The sequence below is a fragment of the Aquarana catesbeiana genome, linkage group LG02 (genome assembly GCF_042186555.1).
Source record: "Aquarana catesbeiana isolate 2022-GZ linkage group LG02, ASM4218655v1, whole genome shotgun sequence".
NCBI lineage: Eukaryota > Metazoa > Chordata > Amphibia > Anura > Ranidae > Aquarana > Aquarana catesbeiana.
In genome coordinates, this window is record NC_133325.1 from 619,197,695 (window position 1) to 619,208,780 (window position 11,086).

Below are 11,086 nucleotides of genomic sequence, written 5' to 3' on the forward strand. Positions count from 1 at the left end.
TACCATTTGCCTCACGCAGTGCAGCACATCACCTTCGCATAGAATTGATCAGGTTGTTGATTGTGGCCTGTGGAATGTTGGTCCATTCCTCTTCAATGGCTGTGCAAAGTTGCTGGATATTGTCAGGAACTGGAACGCGCTGTCGTACACCCCGATCCAGAGCATCCCAAACATCCTCAATGGGTGACATGTCCGGTGAGTATGCTGACCATGCAAGAACTGGGATGTTTTCAGCTTCCAGGAATTGTGTACTGATCCTTGCAACATAGGGCCATGCATTAGAATGCTGCAACATGAGGTGATGGTCGTGGATGAATGGCACAAGAATGGACCTCAGGATCTCATCATGGTATCTCTGTGCATTCAAAATGCCATCAATAAAACCTGTGTTTGTTGTCCATAGCATACGCCTGCCCATACCATAACCACACCCCCACCATGGGGCACCCGATCCACAATAACATCAGCAAACCGCTCACCCACATGACGCCATACACGCTGTCTGCCATCTGCCCTGTACAGTGAAAAACATTTTTTATCAGTGAAGATAACACCTCTCCAAAGCGCCATTGAATGTGAGCATTTGCCCACTCAAGTCGGTTACGACGACGATCTGCAGACAGGTCAAGAGCCTGATGAGGATGACTAGCATGCAGACAAGCTTCGATGAGATGGTTTCTGACAGTTTGCGCATACATTCTTTGCATATGCAAGCCGATTGTTACAACAGCTATCTGGGGGCTGATCTCAGACAATCTTGGAGGTGAAGAAGCTGGATGTAGGGGTCCTGGGCTGGTGTGGTTACACGTGGTCTGCGGTTGTGAGGCCGGTTGGATGTACTGCCAGATTCTCTGAAAAGCCTTGGAGATGGCTAATGATAGAGAAATTAACATTTAATTCAAGGGCAACAGCTCTTGTGGACATTCCTACACTCAGCATGTCATTTGCATGCTCCCTCAAAACTTGCGACATCTGTGGCATTGTTCTGTGTGATAAAACTGCACATTTTAGAGTGCCCTTTTATTGTGGCCAGCCTAAGGCACACCTGTGCAGTAATCATGCTGTCTAATCAGCATCTTGATATGCCACACCTGTGAGGTGGATGGATTATCTCAGCAAAGGAGAAGTGCTCACTAACATAGATTTGTGAACAATATTTGAGAGAAATAGGCCTTTTGTGTACCTAGAAAAAGTCATAGATCTTTGAGTTCAGCTCATGATAAATAGGGGCAAACACAAAATTGTTGCTTTTTTTTTTTTTTTTTTGCTCAGTGTATATAGGACAGCCAATAAAATAATTGGAAATGTTTTTTTTTAATTTTAGTTATGCCACCACATAGCTAGAATACCTTCATATTTCAATGCGAATGCTTATAAAACCATATTTTCTAGTGAATTAGCCATATTTATGTAATCTTAGTTTAGTGTATCTTGACTCTGTGCATCACATACATATCTAATCACTGTGACAGTACAGTATATGTGCATTTTATTTAGTAAATCAGGCCCAATATTTTAGAATTTTAAATAATTGGGATTGATTTTTTAATGGCAAATAGGCAATTCATTCTGCAAGCAAACTGTCCCAAATGCTTAGTAAATGTAGTGAAATTTCACTTGCAGCTAATACCCAATCACATGGAAGACAAATAAAAAAATTAATTTTTGCATGATTGCGTGATTGAGTGATGGAAGTCAGCAGAGCTTCACCTCATTCTAGGGATTATTCCCTTTCAAAGTGAAAATTCCCTTGCAATGTGAGCAGTCTATTTGTCTTTAGTAAATCAATCTGATTATGTGTATATTCTAAAGTATTTCAGAGTGTTCTCTTGAATCCTAAGATTTTAGAATTGTTTTAGGAAAATGTGTTAATATAATATTGTCTTAGATTTTTTTTCAGCTGTTTTATTTTGTGCACTTTATTTACCACATGCTCATCATTTACTTTATTAGTTGAAGTATCATCTTGACTGTTGTGGAACATGGTTAATCCTCTTTATGGATTGAATTGTTTTTTTTTTTTTGTCTTTTGCTGCAGTTAAAATGGAAGTCATGACACCCATTAAAAGTCCTGCTTAAAAATGGAAATGGAACCCAACATATGCAATGAAAACTTTTGCTTACATTTTTTTATCTATAACACCTGAGGTTCTTTATTGAAACAAGGCCATGTTGCCCAACTGACCTGCTTTCTGTTTTCGAAAGTTGAAGTCTATTAGGCAAAATTGAAACAAAGTATAAGCTAAGAAAATGTTAAATAGTTCTTCTAGTTTGTATTGGATAACTTATAGCTCTGTGTAAAAAAAGAGACCGAGATAGGTCCATTCGCATCACACATAAGGCAACATAGGTAGGAGCATAAGGCTCAACAGGCGTCCATAGGGCATGCCTGCAACTCCCATGACCACAAATAAAGCCATCTATTGACAGCAGGAGAGAGTATAATACTCTTCATCCTGCTTACCAGCAAATGGTGTGTCAATCCCAGATGCAAAGTTAATCAGTCACTGTATAATTGTTACCATGGCAAATTGGATTGCGTGTAATCAAACCTCCATCATTTGATTGATAGCTGGAATGGTCAACTAAAAGCCAGAAGCAGGATCACATTACACATTCTGGCTGTTGTGTTAGTAATTAGAATGGAATGCTGGAATGCCAAACTGGATCGGAAAGGATTATGCTCCTGGAATGAAGAACCATTACAGTAAGGTGAAAAGTGCACAAATACTTTTAGGGCACTTGTCAGTTGATCTGTTTGCTAGTGGATGGGCTTCCTGTACACCTAAATAGCCCCAAGGGGAAATCATTTTTCAGTTTTCACTTAAAGTAAACCTGTGTTTTGACCAGGAATACAAAAATGGTGCACTGATTTGATGCCCCCCCCAACCTGCTTGTATAAATCCCCTTTGTTAGCTCAAACTCACTGTGATGGTTGCTTACTATGTAACTGATGTAACTTAGGACAGAGGCTCTTCCTACCCTCATGTAACAGCTGTGAAGTTTGATGATTGGCTGCTCAGGCATTCAAAGTTGCATCACAGATACTCTAGATGGATAAATAGTACCTTTCAAACCAGGAAGAACCACATTTTCATATCACCTTGACATGAAAACTAAATGATGGGGTCAGAGAAAATGAAGGGTAAGATAATAAGCATTTCCATTGTATACTAGGTACCCTATGATTCTTTTAGCTATGCATAGCTCTGTTGCTCACTGTCCTGTCCCAACTGCTGCTCTCCACAAAGGCCTTAGGCAAAATTAATATTTTGAGGCCAGGATATTTATTTTTTAGGCATATAACTGCATTTGGAGAGGGCAGGGGGGTATCAAATATTCTATGTCACTCCATTAAACCCAGAGGCAGTGGGGATGTGGAGTAGACAGTGGCACTACTAGTAGATCAAGGCATTGATGAGTTCATTACAAAGTGAAGGGGATATCTTTGGGAACACAGCCATCAAATAATGTGTAGTACAAAACCTAGTTTGAAAGAGAAATACATTAGGGTTGATTTACTAAAAATGGAGAGAGCAAAATCTGATGCAGCTGTGCATGGTAGCCAATCAGCTGCTAAAGTCAGCTTGTTCAATTAGGCTTTAAAAAAAGAAAAACGGACACTGGTTGATTTCTATGCAGAGCTACACCAGATTTTACACGCTCCAGTTTTAATAAATTAACCCCATAGTGTTTGGGCAGAAGGCAATCTGATTGCATGCACATACTTTCATTCATCCTCTCAGAACTAATTGTATCTACATTGTCTGCAATTTCATCTGTCCCAGATTTTGAAGGTCACTACAGAGGCTGTGGCATTGTACATACAAGCACTTGCACAACATTCCAGATTGTTACTTTATAATATTTCAAGCAAGTAAAGGGTTACTATAAAGTCGTCATTATTTAATCATTTTCAGGAGTAAAAACTGGGAAGTAGAAAGTTGGCAGCATTGACTGCCTTTCCACTATGTTTGGAAATATCTCTCAGGGAGTAAACAAGAACATGAACAAGAAATCATAATTAATGAGGTATAAGAGAGAGAAACGGAAGATGTAAGAGCTAAAAATCTTGTTAGGATATAAAAGAGAGATGCAGAATGTGGAATTACAGTCTATTTATAGAGTAGGTGTAGATCCAAAACTTGGAAGAGTTTACAGTCTATATATCATGGTATTACCACATCCATACTACAATGACAATAGATCAATTAAAAATAATTATCTGCATAAAAAATGTTTGTGAAAAAATGCTAATATATTAATACACAATAATAAAAAAAAATCATGTGAAATGTATCAATAAATATAAAAAAAGTGTCCAAAATAGCAACTGTCCTTTAGTGCAGTAACCCTCAAAGTAAAATATATAGTAGACACAAAACTAAAACTTTGTTTGAAGAAAGTACTCCAAGTGATATCTTGCAACACTGTGTACCACCACCTCATACTTTGGCCTCTTACCTCACAATTAGACCTACGCAATGGTAAGGTCTAAAAATGCTTGTCCCAATTTAGGGTATGTATCCACAAGTATCTTCAGCCCCACTGCAATGGTGTATGAAATCCCTTTAGATGGCGACTCTCATCAACACAAATGCATTAAAACAATAGAGATTATCATAGTGTAGTATTAAAGACATCATGATTTATTAAAATAAGTAAAATACTCACAAATATAGTGCACTAGAGACATTCAGTGCCCCAGATGATTCCCATGTGGCAACAATGGTGATATTAAAACTCATATTAAGGATGAGCATTCCGGATGGATTCTGGAGTTGACGGAAAATCATACAATCGCACTCAAAGACGTCACCCAGCCCCACCTCCTGATGCATTTCATCATGTGACCTTGACTTAATCACAGGTAATCCTAATCTTACCTATTGCAGAAGTGGGGTTTTGGGACTTTAAATGAAGCAAGGCCTAATAAGGTCCTATACCTCCATCCCTATCAATATGGAAGAAAAGGTGAGAAATGTATTTATTTCAGGTACTTATATAGCGCCGTCAATTTACACAGCGCTTTACATATACATTGTACATTCACATCAGTCCCTACCCTCAAGGAGCTTACAATCTAAGGTCCCTAACTCACATTCATACATACTAAGGGCAATTAAGACAGGATCCAATTAACCTACCAGCATGTCTTTGGAGTGTGGGAGGAAACCGGAGTACCCGGAGGAAACCCACGCAGGCACAGGGAGAACATGCAAACTCCAAGCAGGTAGTGTCGTGGTTGGGATTCGAACCAGTGACCCTTCTTACTGCTAGGCAAGAGTGCTACCACTACACCACTGTGCCGCCCGAAATTGGCACTTTATATGAAGCACGCATTGGTAAACAATAAATTAGTAGATATAAAATAATTTATTAGCTCATATACATATATATAATATTTATATAAATTTTTTAAAGACAATTTTTCACGATAACGATAATCCTTGTAACAATTTCAAAAATATCACATAATAATTAATGATCCAATAAAATTTCATTTATATACACATACAAATGTTACATAATATCTATATAGCTTATAACCTTGCTACTCCCTATCATTGTTGGTAAAAAAATATTAAACACGATGACAAAAATTACACATATAATCTTGTAAACATATTATGTAAACAAATGCTATAAAAATCTTTGTCAACAGATAATTGGTATAGAATACGGCAGCTGGTAGCTCGATGCGTTTTGTTGACTTTTAGTCATTCTTCAAGAGCAAGTCCGTAGTATCTATTTATAATTAAATAAAATAGAAATATACATATCTAGATGATCTAACAAGGTCAAGAATTACATCAGTATGAGAATAAGGGACCCCCCTATTGCATATTACTTACAAAAACATATGTGTGCTGATGGTGTAGTGATGGAAACAACAAGTCAACCGAGGACATCATCTCCGGGAACTGTGGGGACATGTATAGCGACAACAATCAACAAAAACAACATTCTTGGTGGATGTGTCCATAACGTGATACTGATTTATAATGGGGATGGTAAAACCATGTGGGACCTCTGTAAAAAAAAATGTGTGGGCTTGGAATTAACGTGGGCAATGTGACCCATAATCATGGGTGAGATGCATAAATGACAGATGCACACCTAGTGGTGAGGATAAGACAGCCGGAGAAAAAGGAAAAATAGAAAAAAGAATAGAGGAAAGAAAAAGAGTGAAGAAAGTGAAGGAAAGTGAAAAGGAGTGCCACCAAGAAAATGGGAAACTGAAATATGAAATAAGGATTTTAAAAAACAGAACTGAGGAGTGACTAGTTTGAGGCATAACATACCTATTGTTTGGAGGTGGAAGCCATAAACCAAAACTAAGCATAGTGCCCATGATGTGGAGGGAAGAACCCTGAGTGCCTAACCCACCTAAGGATGATGCCTAATATGGGAACGCCACCATTTCACAACCCCCAACATCACGCTGGCATGTAAGAGGAGAGGGAGGCGCCATCACCTAGGCAGCCTAGCCGCCCCGCGATTGGTGCCAAAAACAGACTCGCATATCGCAGGCTAGTGATGTTAACTTCACTGGTGTTGCGGCACCAGGAGGATGCCGCACATCCAGCGTGTGGGGCGTGACGTTGATGCTCAGTGACAATGCATCCACCCAACCTATGTCATGAAGGCGGAAGAAGAGAGGAAGCCAGCAGTGCGCATCACAGCTCCTGCACTGAATGACAAACCCAGATGACTCAACAGTGCCAAAACACAACCATCAAACAGCACATACTAAATATAGATGGAGTAACTAAGAAATATGTGCGGTGGGCACCATATGTTCCGTTCTATGTAATGTTCAACTAGTATATAATGGGAATGTATTTAAGAAAACTTTATAGGACTATTTATAGGTAAAAATGTATTGCTGGGAATAATGTTAATAGACCACCACCATGCGCTTCCATCCCTATATTAAAATCTTACCTATGATTAAGTCATGGTCACCGGGGAGGGACAATTCAGGGAGTTGGGCCTATATTTGTTATTCTGCCTAAGGCTTTGTTTTGTCTTAGGCTACTTTCACACTGGGGCCATGCCGTGTTAGCGGTAAAGTGCTGCTAGTTTTACCAGCACTTTACCGTTGTTTTAGCGGCACTTTTAGGACACTAGCATTTAACCCCCACTAGCGACCGAAGAAAGGGTTAAAACCACCCATGTTGCAGTGCTTCCAAAGGGCTTCGGAAGTGCTGACCATGCATTCCAATGGGAAGGGTCGGTTTTGCGGCCTACACCGCCCCAAAGATACTGCTTGCAGGACTTTTTTTCCCGTCCCACAAGAACTCAGGCTTTCACACTGGGGTGGCATGGGAAGCATTTTTAAGGCACTTTACAGGCGCTATTTTTAGTATTTTTGTATTTTAAATCTAAACTTCACGCAAAACAATAATTTATATGTGCAATAGACAACAGGTGGCTTACCTGAAACATCCCCTCCATTCCACAGTAGTGCCCCCTTTCACCTTAAATTTATCTTGAAATGTTTCCTAAATAGTGCTACTGACCTTCTGTTTCTACTTGGGATGACTGGTCATTGTTGCTTTTTCCCCTTGAACAGTGTTATCAAATAAATACAACCCCTGGCAAAAATTATGGAATCACCAGTCCCTGAGGATGTTCCTTCAGTTGTTTATTGTTGTAGAAAAAAAGCAGATCACAGACATGGCCAAAACTAAAGGCATTTCAAATGGCAACTTTCTGGCTTTAAGAAACACTAAAAGAAATCAAGAAAAATAATTGTGGTGGCCAGTAACAGTTAGATTTATAGAACAAGCACAGGGAATAAATTATGGAATCACTCAATTCTGAGGAAAAAATTATGGAATCACCCTCTAAATTTTCATTACAAACACTAACACCTGCATCAGATTAAATCTGCTTGTTAGTATGTAGGTAAAGAGGGTAAATCATCACGCAGTGTTGCACAAGATGTTGGTTGTTCACAGTCGGCTGTGTCTAAAACATGGACCAAATACAAACAACATGGGAAGGTGGTTAAAGGCAAGCATACTGGTAGACCAAGGAAGACATCAAAGCGTCAAAACAGAAAACTTAAAGCAATATGCCTTGAAAACAGAAAATGTACAACAAAACAAATGAGGAACAAATGGGAGGAAACTGGAGTCAACATCTGTGACCGAACTGTAAGAAACCGCCTAAAGGAAATGGGATTTACATACAGAAAAGCTAAAAGAAAGCCATCTCTAACACCTAAACACAAAAAAACAAGGTTACAATGGGCTAAGGAAAGGCAATCATGGACTGTGGATGATTGAATGAAAGTCATATTCAGTGATGAATCTCGAATTTGCATTGGGCAAGGTGATGATGCTGGAACTTTTGTCTGGTGCCATTCCAATGAGATTTATGCAGACGACTGTCTGAAGAAAACATGCAAGTGTTATTTTGTTTGTTTGTTTTTCATGATTCCATAATTTTTTCCTCAGAGTTGAGTGATTCCATAATTTATTCCCTGTGCTTGTTCTATAAATCTAACTGTTACTGGCCACCACAATTATTTTTCTTGATTTCTTTTAGTGTTTCTTAAAGCCAGAAAGTTGCCATTTGAAATGCCTTTAGTTTTTGGCCATGTATGTGATCTGCTTTTTTTCTACAACAATAAACAACTGAAGGAACATCCTCAGGGACTGGTGATTCCATAATTTTTGCCAGGGGTTGTATAAAAAGAAAGCCAGTGCTCTGTGGAGAAAGAAGGCTGCTGGCACCAATATGCTCCAAACCCTCACTATAAATAAATAAAATAAAAAGTGCAGCACTCAAAACTAATCATATAGTGCAATGTATACAATCAAAGACAAAGAAAAAGTATTTTTTATAGTCCATATATAAAATTGTGGATTTTTATGAACTATCATTATTAATTTTTATATAAGAACAGTGTTATCAACCGTTGTAGTCTTTACTAGGTAGCATTAATATTATTATTACATCAGCACTGCCTAGAGTTGGTTGATTGGGTATGCAGATCCCCTGGTCTGTTCATGACCATCCCTATGGCTAAAGTCTTAAAGGATCATAGGACATATAGTTCTGTGAGTCACACATAACATTTATGGGATCTGACATAAATAACCTCACATTCATTCTCCCTACTGTGGGATATAGGCATAATCACAAGTGAGGAAAGATGATATCATGGCATATTCAGCTTTGCAGTAAGTTATAGAAAAAAAGGTGTTTTATTATACGTTAAAATAAAACCTTGTGTGAAAAATTCAGCTCACCTTTCGGCTTTAATCAAACACTAGAGGAAGTAAAAGCATTTACTAGAGGATTTAATATGATATATAAATTCATCAAATTTCACATTCCCAAACTTCTCTTTGCTGGACACCAGGAGAGTTAAAGTAGTGAAAAGATTAGGATTCTTTCCATTTTTTTATGGTGATAACAATATAACTTTGCTTTACAGTACATTGATGTTTTATTAACTGAACAACATTGCTTGTTGTTCAGTTAACTGAACAACACTGCTTTGACTCCCACTTCAACTACAGAAACTATCCACTGCAACCACTTATACATTGTAATATTTTAAATAATAACTGTCTCTTGCCAAATATGCAATGTTTTCTAGTAATAAGTCAAATGTTATTAAATGGTAATAAACAAAAAAGCAAATATGTATTATATTGCTTGCAAATTCTTAGATATGATAGCCACATTAGTTTTCTCTTTTAGCCTTTCTTTCTTGTATTTCCACCTGGTGATCTAGTCAGTAAGTGTGTTGTTTTCTACAGAACAAGCTGCCTGAAGATGAAGCAATTAGGGGGACAAACTATTTACTGCTGACAGGGGTGCTTACAATGATCAAGTTGTATTCATTTATGTAAAACCTTCATCCACAAAAAAGCAAAACTGCTTAAAAAGTGTTAGCTGGAGTTTGGCTTAAATTTTCTAAATATGCTAGTGCATTTAACACTACCCTCCCCCAAGACTGGCAATGTTGCTATCCAAAGGTGTCTCTGTTGCTCCTCCATCCAGGGTGTAACTGTCTGGATCACCAGTAAAAACAGAAGGGAAAAAAAAGAAAAGAAATTAAGCCACCATATCTGATGATTTGTAAGCTGCAATACATTACATTTTTGGTTTTGGTTTTAATACTGCTTTAACTGTATTTGTAATTGAATCACAAATGAACAGAATTCTTTTTTTTTGTGAAATCATGTCAATTGTTACCGTATTGATCAAAAATATATTTTCCACATGAATTTGAGACTTTTATATTTAAGGAACCCAACAGAGAAAGATTTACTAGGGATTTTCCATGAAGACATTTTAAAGATCACAATCAAATAAAAAAAGGCGTTTCTGCATGTTAGCAACTTTCTGTAAATTCTCTAAGGATATCAAAATGTGTAAGACAATGATAATTATGGCTGTGAAAGTAAGAAGTCAGATGCATATAAAATGTATAAACTTTTGAATGTTTAACTTCCATTGAGTTATTCACCAAGCATGTATCTGGTAAAGATGGCTCTGATGTTTATAGTTAAAAGAAAACTTCAACATAAATGCACAGTTGAACATGAGTACTATGGCCTTTGTAAAACTGAAAATATTATGTACAATTTTTACAACACTCTCTATGAGAAATCTACAGCGTAAAATTGTGATTTTCTGTGCTTTTTATTATTTTGGTTAAATTAGGAAATAGATAAGACCCTTTCATCCATTGGGTAAATTTTCCTTAACTTTCTGTGTTACAGACAGTAAATTATCTCTCCAAGTAAGGACAGATCAACTCTTAATAGTCAATTGACCCTATTAAATATTTGAATTTGAAAAAAATATATATGCAGTACATATTTGCATAATGTTAGATATTTGATATGAATGCAATCAATTAGTTGTAGTGTCAGCTCATATTTCACATCCACATGCAAATCAAGGTTAATGAGCATTTTGGAAAATTTGAATTTAAATGCAAAACACAATGTTTTTTGGTTATTTTATTTCTTTTTTTTTAAGTGTAAGGTTTTAAGAGTTGCTTTCTATTCGTTTTACCTAATACATTCACTATTGGTTTCCAGTTTTTCCACCA